The sequence below is a fragment of the Panicum hallii genome, chromosome 1 (genome assembly GCF_002211085.1).
Source record: "Panicum hallii strain FIL2 chromosome 1, PHallii_v3.1, whole genome shotgun sequence".
Taxonomy (NCBI): domain Eukaryota; kingdom Viridiplantae; phylum Streptophyta; class Magnoliopsida; order Poales; family Poaceae; genus Panicum; species Panicum hallii.
In genome coordinates this window covers 40688897-40706098 of record NC_038042.1, presented here as the reverse complement: position 1 = coordinate 40706098, position 17202 = coordinate 40688897, and positions in this window count along the sequence as shown.

The window sequence follows — 17202 nt, the reverse complement described above, 5'->3', positions numbered from 1 at the left end:
GTATCATCTCAACCATGATACCTCACAAAAGTCCCGTCCGTCATCCTTATAGTGATAACAGGAATGTAAACATTACAATTCCTTTTTTTAGCGCGAGTGACAGGAAATCACTCAACTTCTACCGGTCCTATAAGCAGAGCAGCTATTCGGACTCAAGTTCTAGTGTTCAGTACATCGGTTCCTGGAATTATGCAACTAAGGTTTCCAAACAATTCCTATGAACTTAATGCATAAAAATGTATAAATAGATATAAATGGCAGTGTAAGAAAATAGTGGGTTATGTCCGGGGCTTGCCTTCTTGCGTAGGATTGGGAGCGGTAGGGTCAAAGTTATCCGAACTTTGGTTCGGAGCTTCAGTTAATCCTTCGACGATGTCCCTGGGGTCTTCGGTTGGTTCTACGCCTTGTTCCAGAACCACTTCATAATCGCCGTCGGCGAAAGTAATCGAGTCTACATGATATGCAAAACTATAAGTTAAGGAATGCACATTCTTTTATGTTATTTCACAATAAAGTTGCAATCCAAACAAAAGAACACTATATTACAACAAACAACCTAACTACCCTGTACTAGGCAGTCATTTATCGAGTATTAATTATATTATCTAGATACATTAAATAGCAGGGTTAACTATGTTAAATTTTCTAATTAGTGGCATGGAGCAACAGGTTGGGGTGATGCCCAATAATTAAATTAAATCATTTCATCTATTGCGTGTACTATTTATTTATGTGAATTCCATATTGATATTAAATTATGTACTTATAATAACATGTTCAATTGTTTTAGTTGTTTCCCACCTATCCTTGGGTTGTAAATTTAGCAAAAAGACTACACAATTATAGAACAATATCAGCAAATACTTTCATGATTTTAGAGCATTTAAATTTATGATATTACTTATACAAGATTAACTTATGCATTAATTAAAACTAAACTCATATACTAAGAAATATCACTTAAATGATAGGATAATTATTTTCCTTAAATTTTACATGTTAAAGGAAAATTAACCCAACTGATTTCACATTTTTATCATTTTTCAATCAATTTCTATACATTTCCTAAGCCCATAAGTAACTAAACTTAACATTTAAATTAAAGTACAAAACATACAGAAACTGAAGTTTATCTCTTAAGTAAAGTTGTAGATCTTTAACTAAGGATTCCAACAAAATTTTGTTTACATTTTTATGATTTTTCCCCGAATTGATATAGAATTTTAAAGTTAGCAGCATAAATTACATAAGGGGGTCCTTCGGGTACTATTTGTCTGAGTCTAAGGGTGTGCAAATAGCCCCCTGGACTTTCAAGTCTTCTAACACGAGGTCCTTAAGCTAAAGGCAGACGCAGAGCAAGGGAAGGACGGCCGTGTTCCGGCGAGGCAGGTCACCGGCGGCGAGGTCCAAGGGTAGGAGAGGATGCAGGAGCTCACGACGGTTCTGTTGCACCCCGTGTCGAGGGTCGTGGAGGTCGGAAGAAGAGATCCGGACGAGAGCCCGAGGTGGCGGCGGAGAGGTCACCGTCGGCGGCGGGGCTCCGGCGGTGAACGTCGGCAGGGAACCTGCGCATGAGCTTCAGTAAGTCATGGGGAACGTGTAGGTACAACCAATTGGATGCAAACGTGTCAGATTCGAGGTGACCGACGGAGACAGTAGCGGCGGCAGCGATGAGGAAAGCCGGCGAGCTTCGGGAGGGCGATGTGCTGGACTATAGAGCCAATGGATGGGTCGTGGAGCTTCAGAAGGATGGTGTGGTGCTGGCTAGGGGGTTGTGGAGGCGCGGGAGTACCCGGAGCGAGCTGCCCACGGTGGGGCCGAAGGCGGCGATGGCGGCGCTCGTCGGAGGCGAAGCTCCAGTTGAAATTGGGAGGCAACAGGGGGTTGTCGAGCACGAGCAAGCAATGGGGAAGCTTGCACGAGGATGGATTGGGGCGGAGGAGGTCTGGTGATGGCTGCCCACGGGAATGCCGTGCGCGGCCGGAGCAAGAGGAGACTGCGGCGGAGGAATGTGGTTCGGGCGCTCGGAAATTGGCACTGGAACTGGAGAAACAGGATGTAGGCATTGAAGTGATGCTGTTGCGCGTGAGAGACCGAAAGTTAAGGCTTCACGGGGGGGCTGTCCATGGCGAGGAGGAGGTGGCGGCCGGTGGACGCTAGGGGTAGTCGTGGCGTGCGCGCAAGAGGCCACTAGGGAAGTGGACCTTGACCGGGAGAGGAAGAGGGCGACGCGTGGAAAAGATCTCAGCAGGAGGTGGCGTTGCGGCGGCGGTGAAGCGGTGGCTAGAGGCGCAGCACTGCCGGCGGCAGGCGAGCAGAGCAGGGTCCCACGTGCGCGAAGAGGAAGAAGAGAGGGGAGAGGTCCGGGGGACTTGCTTGTGATTTCCAAAAAGTTTAGGGACCTCTCGGTAAACTAAGATTTCTCACTGCTACAAAGATCAAATGAGAAAATGCTCAATATGAAAGTTGTAGAGTTTTTCAAACTCTACAACATTGTTTTAAGGCTTAGGTTCAGAAACTCAAAGTTTACAGCTTTTTATATTGCATTTTGAAACAAGATGGAATTTATATTATCTTTGTCTTTGCCCACCTAAATTTGATCAAATTTTGGGCATGTTTACAATTTTTCTGGACTGTCATGATTACTTGTATTTTTACACATTAATCCTTAAACAATTCTAAATTTTACTTTTATATTTCAATCATTTCACATGTAAACCCTTATATTTTTGTGTTAATTACATATAGGTCCTTAGTTTCATATAAAGTCTATTTTTCTTAGGTTTAACTTAACTTTTGTACTTTTCTTCTCTATGGTCATTTAGATTTGACACTTAATAGTACTTTTACCGAATTACACTCAAGCACTTTTATAAATCATAAATTACAAATATACCCCTAGCTATCCTGTACAACTCACCTACATCAAAGCAAGCATACATATAAGATATCCAAACTTAGTATCTAGGTTTCTAACTACCTGGATGTTACATCACCAAGAACTCGCTGCTCTGGAAAAGTGCATCGACGACGAGAAGACGAAGAACTTGCATCTCGAGAAAGCCAACTCTGAGCTCCAACGACAACTCGAAGAACAGAAGAAGGCGCTCGAGGCACAAAAGAACGCGCACTAGGAGCAGCTCAAGGAACAAAATAAAGCGCACCAAGGTAAGCCATTGCTTCCCTCGAGTACTTGGACTTAACAATTCATCCTATATTCTGAAAAACTCTTCACCACAGAACTTAGGAGAATCTTAATGAGTAAAGAAGAGCTGCTTACTGATGTGAAGAACCTGCTTTATCGCCGTATAGATGATGTCGAGAGGCTGCAGAAGGTGATCAGCGATACTGAACGACAGTTTGCCGACTGCCTTCAGCAAGTCAAGACGCTGGGCGAAAAGGATGAGCAGCGGCAGAAGGAGCTGGAGGACCTCAGGGGGGCCGCCCGGGGGCTGGTGGACATGGTGGATCCCCCAGAAGAAGGCGAAGCGAGCCCGCAGCCCCTGCTAGAGTGACTCCGCGAAGCCCCGAAGAAAGTGCTCAAATTTCTCGCAGAGGCTCCGGTCGCATGCGTCAACAACGCCCTTGCCATTGTGAAGTCTTTTTCGCCGGATGCGCGACTAGAGATATTTGCTCAGGGCATGGCTGCGGATTGCACCGAGGGTCAATTTGACCAATACCTCCAAGAAGCCCAACCGGTATCAGAACAAATAGTTCAAAGTGTACTGCAGGATTAGGGTGTAAAAAACAAGTATTTATGTAACACCTTGAGGTAATTTCTTTAAATTTTAACGAATTTATTTGGGCTTAAATAAATTTTTCAGGCTTTTCTTTAATTTTGTGGCATTTAAAGCAATATAAAACACAAGGAAATAAAAATTATCATAGGGTTAAAGTGGTTGTGCATTCATGCCGCAACATTGTTTTATTTGTGTTGAGTGTGTAGGTTTGAATTCAAATTGTATTTGAATTCAAATGGTTTTGTTTGAATGGGTAGAGTAAAGAAAAAGAAAAGGGAAAGGAGAAGACCAGCCCAACTCTCTCTCTCTCAGCCCGGCCCATCTCTTTCCCCCTCTCTCTTTCCCTTGCAGCCCAGCAGCCATTCTCCCCACGGGCCCCTCTCTTCTCTCCTCCTCCCCCGCATGGGCCAAGCCGGCCCGTTTCTTTTCTTCCCCACCCGCGCCCCGGCCCACCTCTCTCCGCCCGAGCCAGCGCTCCCCCGCTCTCCCTTCCTCTCTCTCTACCAGCCGGGGGCCCACGGGTCAGCTTCCTCCCCTTCCCCTCCGCAACGGCCGGGCAGCTCTGCCGCCGGGGCCTTCGCGCCGCCGCGCCTGGGCCCGCATGCCGAGGGTTCCGCCGCCCCATAAGTGGGACCCCCGACCCCCCTGCGCTCTCATCTCCCCACCCGTGCTCCGCCGCCTCCAACCCTAGCACCCCGCCCGTGCCACAGCTACGGTGCCGCCGCCGTTGCCGCCCCTGCGTCGCCAAATTCCACCCTCGCCGGCGCATCTTCGGTCTCCCCAACCCCGGCACAACCTTCCTCACCTGTGGGCGCTGCCGACCGAGGCACCTGGAGTCCTGCAGCCCACCCCAAGGCCACCTGCCACGAGCTCCGACCTCCCCTCACCGCCGCGGGTAAGACCCTTCCCGTCGACCGCCCCCCTCCTGTGCCGTATGCCCGTGCTAAGATCCCCAGTAGGATCCCAGGGTCGCGCTGGTGCTGCGCCGTGCCAGGCCCGGCTCAAACCCGAGCCGGAACCTCGACCGCGCCGTTCGCCGGCGACCCCATACCGCCTCTGCCGTGGGGAGCATCGCCCCGAGCCCCAATCCCCCGTGCTGGCTGCCCAGATGGGTTCACCGTCGTCCGCTCTCTCTCCCCGGCCAAGCCCCACCCAGAATCGAGGTCGGACGGCCGATTTTGGCCAAAGCCGGCGAAACACCGCCGCGGGGAGATCATCTCCGACGAGCAATTGCCGCCGCCAGCCCCTGTTTCTCTTTTCCCTTTGGTCCTGGCCGCCCGATCCACGATCAACGGGTCTGATTAGAAGCCCCATACCCCTTCGCCGTGAGCCGTCCGATCCGCGATCAACGGATCAGATCAGAACCCGCGTACCGTTTCGCTCGCGCCGTCAGATCCAAATCCCAGCGTCCAGATCCACAGATACCCCTTCGTTTTAAGAGTCTAATCTCAGCCGCCCGATCCGGATCTAAGGGCCCAGAATAGATCTTACCGCTTCAGCCTATTAGATTTGCTAAAGAGCCCCTGCCTTTTGGGGAAATCAACCCGCGGTCCTATTCAGTTCAAAAATAATTACAGACAGGTCCTTTTCTTCCCGTTTGACCCCCTGAGCTTCCTGGAATTTGAACCCGCAGTCCAGGTTTGGTGTTTTCACGAGCTAGCCCCTGAGTCTATGCTTTATTTATGTTTAGGTCCCTGGTTTTCGTCCAGAAGTCCCTGGTTGCCCTGTTTTTCTTACAAATAGGTCCCTGGATCTTGTTGTAAGCGTAGTTTTCGCGTCTTAGCTCCGTTTTAAGTGTTCTTTATATCCACGCGATCGTTGTAACGCGTAGATTAGTTCTAGGCTAGTTTCATGTGCTGTTCTATTGTGTTGGTGTACTGTTTTCTTATAGTTTGCTATTGTTCGTGCATGTGTGTATGTGTGGACTATGCTTGATGATCGTGAGTAGACGCGGAGCCTTTGGATCAGTACCAGGAGCCGCCATCTTCCGAGCAGTTCGAGCAGCAGCCAGGAGAGTACGAGGAAGGCAAGTATAACATGAACCTCCTATCACTTTTTAATACAATTTCATACTGCATTTAAATTCTGTATGCCTATAAGGATTTCCTAGCCACTTTATATCCTTTATATATATCCTTTGGGTTGCATTGTGGTTAGTTGTGCTAGGTTGCTGCGCTATAACACACTTGGTCCTTTTTAATTAAATTGATTAATGGTCTTATGCAACTTAATTCTGAGAGTGGCCCTCTGTGCTGTGTGCTTGAGCGGCTCACGTCTCCTTAAAAGATGTTTTGGTAGAAACATGGTTTAGGGGGCCAGCACGGTGCTTAGTGCTTGGTTGGCCACTCTCCATAAGGACCGGTTCATAGAGCGACAACCTGGGACAACCGCGCAACCACAAGACTGGAATGGGACGGTCTTGACTTACTAATTAGGTTGTGTTGGTTCGGGAGTAACTTACCTGCGTGGGCAAGAGGGGTGGTAAGCTTCAATGGTCCCTGCTCCTCCGGCTTGGTCTGTGCTGTGTGTCTTGTACCCCCGAAGGTGGGCCCCATCGTCGCTGATCCAGAATCCTTAGCGGTTACACCTTACCAACGTGATTCTTTGTAACGGTCTCGTAGTGTGCTTGCTAGCCATCTCACCTAAGGAAGTGTGATGAATAACTAGCGTAGCTCACGACTTGTGGGTAAAGTTGTGCAACCTCTCGAGAGTGTAAAACTGATATATCAGCTGTGCTCACAGTCATGAGCGGCCCAGATCCTCCTTTTGATTAGTGGGGTTATCAACCTTTGACGAGGGCGATTCCCCGGGTGGTTTTGGTTTGGATGGTTCTCAGTAGTTCTTAATCAATGCTGATTAATTTATTATGCAATTTGGGTTATGGTAATTCATCTACTTGTAGTAATTAGCTTTAATAAAATTTGCCAAGATTAAAAGCTAATGTAGTTGAGTCAGCTAACCTTAGAGCCTCATGCTCGTGTTATACTTGTTGAGTACGAGTTTGTACTCACACTTGCCTCTCTACTCTTCTGTTCTATTTTGGACATCTTCGACTGCTGCTCAGTGCCCGGCAACGTGGAGGATTACGTCAGCGGCTTCGACGACTTCTAGGCGTTTGTCTCCCAGTCGACGTCCCTGTGGCGCCCAGCTCTTCATGTATCTCTTTTACACTTCCGCAACTCTTGAACCGATTCTTGATTCGGTTGTAATAAAATAATTCACTTATGATTCGTTTACAATTTATATTACTGTTATACCTGACATGTGTTGTGATATCTTGATAATCTGTTGTATATATGCGTGACTTGATCCTGGCGCATATATGATTGCTCGATTTATGTTCTTATAAATCGGGTGTGACAGATTGGTATCAGAGCCGTGTCGACTGTAGGACGAAGCCTAGGTAGAATCGGTCGAGTTTAGGACTTCCCTTCCTTTGCCTTGTCTCCGCAAATCTTCAATCATCATGGTTTCTGCTTCTATTCCTTGAGTCTTAAGCCCTAGATTTGCTATCTCCCCGTCTTTTCTGAGAAATAGCTTGAGCTTTCCGTAGATGTTGGCCTGAGTCGCCTAATCCGGTAATTTATAAGTTTAGGTTGTCCCTATGAAAATACGCTAGAACGAGTGTGTTAGTCGAGTAGTGTGGAAAACTCGACTAAGTTTTGAATATTGAATGTTTGTTATTGTGCAAATGTTTGATTTGGATTTTTGGCTGATTGCATAGGCTAGTGGTGTTAAACTTGTTCATGCAAATCGACCTAACCCAACTCGAACTAAATAATAAAATTGAGTTAGAATGTTGGGGGTAAAACCTATATTCCTTTTCTTTCTGTCATATCCTTCCGAAGTTTCATTTCCGCAGTGGCACGATATCTTTTTCTCATAAATTTCGGTTGTTGCAATCAGATGGTGAACACCAGGCGCACCGGTTCCGGTTCTGACCAGCAGGAGCAGAACAACCAGGGTACTGGTCAGCCGCTGCCGATGCCGCCACCACTGACCCCGGAGCAGTTCTTCCAGCTCCAGATGCAGATGATGGCTACCCTGAACAACACCGTTCAGGCTCTGCAGCAGATCCATGCTCAGCCACCGCCTCCTCCGCCGCCTCAGCCTCGTGACAGGCGTGCGGATTTCCTGAGAGGTCACCCTCCGACCTTCTCTCACGCCACGGACCCACTCCAGGCGGATGACTGGCTTCGTTCGGTGGAGCGCCAGTTGGTTGTTGCGCAGTGCGACGACCGGGAGCGAGTCCTTTACGCGGCAGGGCAGCTGCGAGGTTCCGCTCTTGACTGGTGGGAGTCCTACCCAGCTCGGGATCGTGAGGCTCTCACGTGGGACCAGTTCCGCGAGCGTTTCAGGAACCATCACATTCTTGAGGGCATTATGAAGATGAAGCAGAAGGAGTTCCGTGCCCTTAAGCAGGTAAATTTGAATGGAATTCTCAGCAATTTCTTTTGAGCTTGATCTATCCTTGGTTTCTGTGGCAGAACCAACCTGAATTATACCGGCTCAAGTACGCGAGTCCTCAATGAAGGGCTACCTCGCACTTCAAACGGTATAAAACTATTGGTCTGTCGGGTAACGTCCCGATGAACCACCGAACGCAGGATCCAACAAGGTACCTCACACGAAGGTGAGTCCAGAGATACAATGCCAAAATAATTTACACCACAGGCAGTTATATTACAAAAATATACAAAATAACATTTGTTCTCACTAAGGAGAGTTTATTACAACACAAGTTCGAGTTTTTGGTTAAAGCAGCGGAATTTGAAAAGCGGAGCTAATATACACGGCGTTATTACAGATATTATGCTAGCCCTGGCATAATATCACTCGGCGGGGTCTGTGTTGGCCGAGGACGGATCCCATTCCACGGACCAACCATCAGGCAAAGGGTAAGGCCACGGTGTAATGAACGCTGGCTCATCAGAAGGATTACCTGAAGTAAATCAACAAAGCAAGGCTGAGTATACTAATACTCAGCAAGACTTACCCGGAATTGGGTATATCTTAGCCCATAACTAGACTCATGATGGCTTTTAGCTTTGGGTAGGGTTTTCAGCTGAAAAGCAACAAAGAGTAGATCCTTATTTTCAATTTTTAGCTTTCAGGTTCTAGTTGAATTAACCATTCTAGGTAAGCACCTATAACTATCCAAGCATGGTAGAATCTTTATTCAACATCATCTTTGATAATCAAATAATTGCTCTTGTTACTCTATGTGATAAAGGGGATAAGCAGTCTCATACATCGTGAGAGGCGGACGATTCTGAATCGAGATTCAACCCTTGCAAGGTAAACCTAACACACACGCTTGGAACACCACAGGGTTGTTCCGAAGCAACCGTTTGCCTTTCATTCCGACTCGTGGATCAGATCCACCACAAGCGACTGCTGGTCATATGCACTACAAAAGTGCAGGACGTACGTCTGTAGCGCGACTACAAAACCCGTACTCCTGGTTGCCCAGCAACACATATGCCTACACGTCGAACAGAGTAACCAAAAGAAGCAAATACATGTGGTGGGAGGTATGTCCACTCCTCGGGCCGATTGGTTACTAGGCTTACCGCTTACCATATTTCACGGCATGTGGCTAGTACTTTCAAACGCTTAACCACCGCTACCACACACTGCGACCTTATCAAATTCCACAACACAGACGGGGTATCATCTCAACCATGATACCTCACAACTCCCGTCCGTCATCCTTATAGTGATAACAGGAATGTAAACATTACAACTCCTATATCGCGCGAGTGACAGGAAATCACTCGACTTCTACCGGTCCTATAAGCAGAGCAGCTAGTCGGACTCCAGTTCTAGTGTTCAATACAGTGGTTCCTAGAATAATGCAACTAAGTTTCCAAACAACTCCTAAGAACCTAATGCATAAAGAGATATATATAAATAATATAGGTTGCAGTGTAATAAGGTAGGGGTTATGTCCGGGGCTTGCCTTCGCTAGCAGGGTTGGGGTTAGTCAAACTAGTTTCTTCCGAACCTTGGTTCGGGGCTTCAGAGAAATCCGCGATGAGAGTCCCGGGGTCTTCAGAATAACCTCCTTCTTGTTCCGGGATCAGCTGATAATCCCCGTCAGCGAGTGTGGTCGAATCTATATGAGATGCAAAAGTACAAGTTATGGGATGCCCTTACTTTCATTTTACTTCCCGATAAAGTTGCAATCCAATATAAATACCATTTTATTTTGATACATCTTCTAATTACCCTGTACTGGGCAGTCATTTATTGAGTATTCGTTATTTTATCTAAATCCTTTAGACAACGGGATTGATTACATTAATTAATTAACTAGTAACATGGAGCAACCAGTGGGGTGGTTTTTAATATTTATTTTAAAAAGCTTTACAAATTGACCTCACAATTTATATAAACTTTTAAACTACTATTACCTTATAACCAATATATTATATCTTAATGAGTTAACATCTAATTCTTAGTTAACAATTTAATAATATGTTGCACTAATACAAAACAGAACATTAATATATTTTTCATAATTTTTGAATATATGAAAGTGTGTTCATTAATTATATTATGTAAACTACACATTATTTCTAACAAAACCTATACAATAAGAAAATATTATTAGAGTACAAGATTAATTATTTTCCTTCAATTCTACATGTTAAAAGAAAATTATTGACACTGGTTTTACTAATTTATCATTTTTCTATGAATTACTATGTAATTCTTAAGCCTACAAGCAATTAACTTTGATATTTAAATTAGGTCATCAAACATTCAAAAACTGAAGTTGACTCTTAAAGCAAAGTTACAGATCCTTGTCTAAAGTTTCTAACAAAATTTAGTTTACTATTTTATGAATTTTCTTTGAAGAGATATGGTATTTCTAAGTTGACAGCCAAAATTACATAAGTAAGTCCCTGGGCACTATTCCTCTGAGTCTATGGCTTTACACTTAACCCCCTGGATTTCCTTTCCTTCTAACCCGAGGCCCTTGGCCGTGAACCCGAACAGAGTGAGATCGGGACGGCCGTGTTCCGGCGACGGCGGTCACCGGCGGCGAGATCCAAGTGCAGGAATCGGGCCAGGAGCTTACTGTGGTCTTGTTGTGCTACGTTTCGTGGACGGGGATGGCCGGAACAGTGGGATTCGACTTGAACCCGAGGTGACGGCGGAGGGGTCGACGGCGACGAGGGTGCTCCGGCGATGAACGTGGGCCAAGATCCTGCGCACGAGAACCAGTGAGTCGTGAGGAACGTGCACGTGTCAACAATTGGATGAATTCATGCAAGATTGAGGGAGTTCGACGGAGACCGAGGCGGCGGCGGCGATGAAGATCGCCGGCGAGCGTCGGGAAAGCTCTGTGGTGCACCAGAGGATCAATGGATGGGTCCTATAGCTTCAGGGCGATGATGTGGTGCTGTCTAGGGTGATGTGGTGGCTCGGGATTGCTTGAGGGGTGTTGCCCACGGTGAGGCCGAGGGCGGCGGCGGATGGTGCTCGTCGGCGACGAGTTTGCAATGGAAATTGGAGGACCACAAGTGGTCGAGGAGCACCAGTGGACTACGGAAGAGCTTGTGCAAGTGTTGGCTTGGGCGGAGGTGATCCGGTGTGGGCTGCCCACGGGCGGGTGGTGCGTGGCCGGAGAGGAAGGGGACGGCGGCGGCGGAGTGCAGCTCGAGTACTGGAAATTGGACGCTGGGGTTAGCAAAACAGCAGGTGGGTGTGGGTGTGGTGCTGCTGCGCGCGAGAGCGAGAGGGTTAAGGCACCGGGATGGCCTGTCCACGGCGACCAGGAGGTGGCGGCCGGCGGCAGCCTCGGGTTACCGTGGTGCGCGCGCATGAAGCCAGGAGGGGAGAGGAAAGAAGTCGAGACCGAGAGGGAATGACGCGTGGGAGGTTGTGGCAGCTGGAGGTGGCGCTCGGGGCGCGATATCGGCGGCGAGCGGCGGTGGCAGGAGCGGCGCAGAAGGGGGAAGCGGCGTGGTCAGAGGTAGACGAAGCAGAGAGGTGTCAGGGGATCTATTCGCAATTCTCAAAAAGTTCAGGGACCCCACTGTAATCTAAAATTTTTCTACTGCTACAAAGGTCAAATGGAAAAGTGCTCAACATGAAAGTTGTAGAGTTTTTCAAACTCTACAATATTGATTTAAGGCTTGGGTTTGAAATCTTAAAGGGTACGGTTTTATTTTGAGAATTTGAACACAATTCAAATTTTAACCTTTATGTGTTAATTAAAACAAAATGCCCTAATGTTTGGGGTCCTTTTTGTAATTCTTTCTGCAGTAATCATGACTAGCTCTTCTTACACTTTAGTCCTTAGGTAAAACTAAGTTTTACTTTTATCTTTTTACCATTTCACATGTAAGTCCTTATATGTTTGTATTAATTACATAAAGGTTCTTAATTTCATATAAAGTCTATTTCCCTTTGTGTTTATTTAACCTTTGCTCTTTTCTTTTCTATAGTCATCTGAAATTTTGGCATTTAAGAACATTTTCACATACTTGCACATGAGAATTCATAAAACTTATAATTTACAATTATACCCTTATTGCTTTGTACAACTTGTATACACTATATCTTACTTACATATATTACACCCAAACTTAGTATCTAGTTGTCTAACTACCTAGATATCACAGCCTTCCCCCCTTAAAAAGAATCTCGTCCCGAGATTCTGAAGCTGAACAGAACTGGATAATTAGATTTGGGGATGGGCTTGAAGGAAGTCTGGAAAATTCCGTTGAAGATAAGACTCAGTTTCCCAAGTCGCTTCTTCTTCGGAGTGATGATCCCACAAGATCTTGTACATCTTAATTGCCCTTCTTCTGGTGAATCTTTCCTTAGTATCCAGAATTCGAAGAGGTTGTTCGATGTACGACAAATCAGGTTCTATCTCAAGGGTACTTGTCTCAACGATTTCTGTGGGTACTTTGACACACTTCTTAAGTTGAGAGATGTGAAAGACATCGTGAATAGCTGCCCATTGAGATGGAAGACGAAGTTTGTAAGCCACTGGGCCACAAACATTAAGAATTTCAAAGGGTCCGACATATCGAGGTGCTAACTTCCCCTTTATGCCAAAGCGCTGGATGCCTTTGGTAGGTGACACTCGGAGATAGACAAAATCTCCTATCTGGAATTGCAGAGGTTTTCTCCTCTTATCTGCATAACTCTTTTGTCTGGACTGAGCGGTTTTAAGATTAGATTGAATAACCTTAACCTTATCTTCGGCTTCAACAACTAGGTCTGGTCCGAAGACTTTGCGTTCACCGGTCTCTGACCAACTCAAAGGAGTTCGGCATCTACGACCATATAACGCTTCGAAAGGAGCCATTTGAAGACTAGCTTGGTAACTGTTGTTGTAAGCAAATTCAGCTAGACCAAGACACTTGTCCCAACTTGTACCATAATGAATAATACAAGCTCGAAGCATGTCTTCAAGAATTTGGTTAACTCGCTCAGTTTGCCCATCAGTTTGGGGGTGATATGCAGAACTTCGAATCAATTTGGTCCCTAGAGCCGATTGCAATTGCTCCCAGAACCGTGCGATAAATTGGGGTCCACGATCAGATATGATAGTTTTCGGAACCCCATGCAATCGAATGATTTGTTCCAGATAGACTTCGGCATACTTCTTAGCAGAGTAAGTGGTATGCACCGGAAGAAAATGAGCTGTTTTTGTGAGTCTATCAATGATTACCCATATGGAGTCATGTTTTTGAGATGTGTTGGGAAGACCAACAATGAAGTCCATACTAATGTCTTCCCATTTCCATGACGGAATGGGTAATGGCTGAAGTGTACCAGAAGCCTTGAGATGACTGGCTTTGACTCTCTGGCATGTATCGCACTCAGACACATATTTGGCAATTTCTCTCTTCATTCTGGTCCACCAAAAATGTTGCCGAAGATCGTGATACATCTTGGTGCTACCAGGATGAATAGAGAATTTGGACAAATGTGCTTCGTCGAGGATTTGCTTACGAAGTTGATGATCCTTAGGCACGACAAGTCGATCGTTGAACCATAGGACTCCTTGACGATCAGTGTGAAAACACCGATACTTAGCTTCTCCCTGGGATAGCTTGGATTTAATAATTTTGACACCCTCATCATGTAGCTGTGACATGACGATCTTATCCCGCAAAGTAGATTCAACGGAGATCAAGTTTAAACTACCTTGGGGAATAATCTCCAGATTGAGTCTTCGCATTTGATGGCAAAGAGTGTCATTAAAAATGGACATGGTTAAGCAATGACAATGTGACTTGCGGCTAAGTGCATCCGCAACCACATTAGCTTTGCCCGGATGATAGTGTACCTCAAGGTCATAATCCTTGATTAACTCCAACCAACGCCTTTGCCTCATATTTAAATCAGCCTGAGTGAAAATATACTTGAGGCTCTTATGGTCAGTGTAAATGTTACACTTAGCGCCCATAAGATGATGTCTCCAGATCTTGAGAGCATGAATAACTGCTGCTAATTCAAGATCATGTGTGGGATAATTTTGCTCATGAGTCCGAAGTGCTCGGGATGCATAAGCAATAACCCGGTTGTTTTGCATAAGAACACAACCAAGGCCAATTCCAGAAGCGTCACAGTAGACATCAAAAGGCTGGTTACTATCTGGCTGAGCTAGTACTGGAGCAGTCGTCAGAAGTTTTCTTAAAGTGTGAAATGCTTCCTCACACTTCTCGTCCCAACGGAACTTAACTTCTTTCTTGAGTAGCTCAGTCATGGGTTTAGCTATCTTGGAGAAGTCTGGAATAAATCGGTGATAATAGCCTGCCAATCCAAGGAAACTTCGTATTTGATGGACTGAAGTGGGAGGATTCCAGTCCATAACTTCTTGAACTTTGGTTGGATCAACCGATATGCCCTGACTAGAAATAGTATGTCCCAAAAATTTCACACTATCCAGCCAGAATTCACATTTGGAAAATTTTGCATAAAGGCGATGATCCCGTAATCGTTGAAGAACGACACGTAAATGGTTAGCATGGTCTTCTAGGGTTCTGGAGTATATCAGAATATCATCAATGAAGACCACGACGAATTTATCGAGCTCCGGCATAAATACGGAATTCATGAGATACATGAAATATGCCGGCGCATTTGTAAGTCCAAATGACATGACCAGATATTCATAAAGTCCATATCTGGTTGAGAAGGCCGTTTTTGGGATATCACAAGGCCTGATCTTGATTTGATGATAACCAGAGCGTAAATCAATCTTAGAAAAGACCTTTGCTCCAGCTAGTTGGTCAAACAAGATATCAATGCGGGGAAGAGGATACTTATTTTTAATAGTAACCGCATTGAGTGGACGATAATCGACACATAGCCTCAGACTATCGTCTTTCTTCTTGACAAAGAGAGCAGAACAACCCCAAGGTGAAGCACTGGGGCGTATATAACCCTTATCAAGAAGATCTTGTAGCTGAACTTTCAGTTCTGTCAATTCGTTTGGAGGCATACGATACGGCCTTTTTGAAATTGGAGCAGTGCCCGGTTGAAGTTCAATGATGAATTCGATGTCTCGATCTGGTGGCATTCCAGGCAGATCGTCGGGAAAGACATCGGGGTATTCACATACTATAGGAATATCCTTGACTCTGATATCGGTGATAGCATAAATACAAGGATATAGACATTCTTGCTGAGGCAGATAAAGAGTAACGGCCCCACGATATGGTGAATCAACTTCGATAACTCGGGAAGATATATCCAACCGTACTCGATGTTCTGTCATCCAGTTTGTCCCCAGTATAACATCGATACCCTCCAAACTTAATAAAACTAAATCAGTTTTAATCTCTTTACTACCCAGTTGAATTGGCACACTTTTAACTATTTGGTTAGAAGTAATATTTCCGCCAGGGGTAGAAATCATATATGACCCCTGGATAGGACAAGAATCAAGTCCTAGTCGGGTTCCACAGTTGTTACTAATAAAGCTATGTGTTGCTCCAGAGTCAAATAAAATAACAACTGGTTGGTGGTGAATAGAAATGTACCCGACATGACAGGAGCTCCATCTGGAAGCTCTGCAAGAGTGGTGAAGTTAATCCGTCCTTGACGGACTTGCATCACCGGCTTCTTTCCCTTATTCTGGTTGCCCTGGGTGGAGCTCTGCCCTTGATTGGATTTCTTAGGCCGCGGGCAATCTCGGATAAGATGATCCGCACTTCCGCAATTGTAGCAGCGATAGTTGTTGCCCTTTTGTGGCACTTGCGGAACATTTGGCCGTTGGCCAGATTGTTGTGCTTGTTGTGGGGGTACAGGAGGTCTGAACCTTCCTTGCTGCTGAGGCGGCCTAAAAACCAATCTTCCCGTAGGAGCATTGTGCTGTGGTGCCCTGGGCTGCGTATTGGAAACAACCCGATACCTCGGTGGTTGAGTACTCGAGGGTCCAGCAGGGTTCTTCCGCTTCTTCTCGGCAGAATGCGCCACAATGCAGTCTTCTTGAGTTAAGGCCATGTTGACCAACTCACTGAAAGTATTTGCCTTCACAAGGTTCAGGCGTTCTTTGAGTTTGGTGTTCAGGCCCCGGCGAAAACGGTCTTGTTTCTTGGTATCATTATCTGCATGATACCCTGCATACTGGCACAGATGATTGAAATTCTGTGCGTACTGCAAAACTGTATTGGCACCTTGGGTAAGAGCCAGGAACTCGTTAAGCTTTCGCTCCAATAATCCTGCGGGTATGTAATGCGCTCGAAAGGCAACCCGGAATTCATCCCATGTGATGACATGCCCTGCAGGTTGCATGGCATAAAAATTGTCCCACCAGATTCTAGCAGCTCCACGAAGTTGTTGAGCAACAAAAGAAGCCTTGCTAGAATCCGCACATGGTATGGTCAGGAGAGCGAACTTCGACTCAATAATGTGGAGCCAGGCATCGGCGTCCAATGGTTCCTCGGCCTTACTGAAGAAAGGCGGCTGGGTACTGAGGAAATCTTGGTAGCTAGCCACAGGAGGATTACGATCATCCCGGCCTCCTCGGAATTGTTGCTGCTGATTCTGCTGTGCTTGAACTAGCAAACTAAGCAATTCCGTTTGCCGAGCCATGACTTCGGCAAGGTTGGGAGGAGGTGGTGGTGGTTGCTGAGAACCACTGGCTTGATCAGCCCTGAAACCCTCCGGGGTTCCTCTTGTAGCTCCAACCATCTGAAATAAAGGAGATGTCCATTATTAACCATATATCCTTACTCCCAATTTCAGAAGACATAATCAATGCATATATTCCGCACAATCATCTCATCTCAAAATTTAAAGATAATGAACAAGATGATGAAACCGGAAATTATATTACATTGCTAACTCAGATAGTTCTCACATCGCATGTCGAAAGTTCACTACATAGGCCATCTATGTTACATCAAATGGCATGAGGTTTGACTACTTAAACTATTACATTCCCTTAGATTACATCTCGAAAGTTGACGATTTACTAAAAATC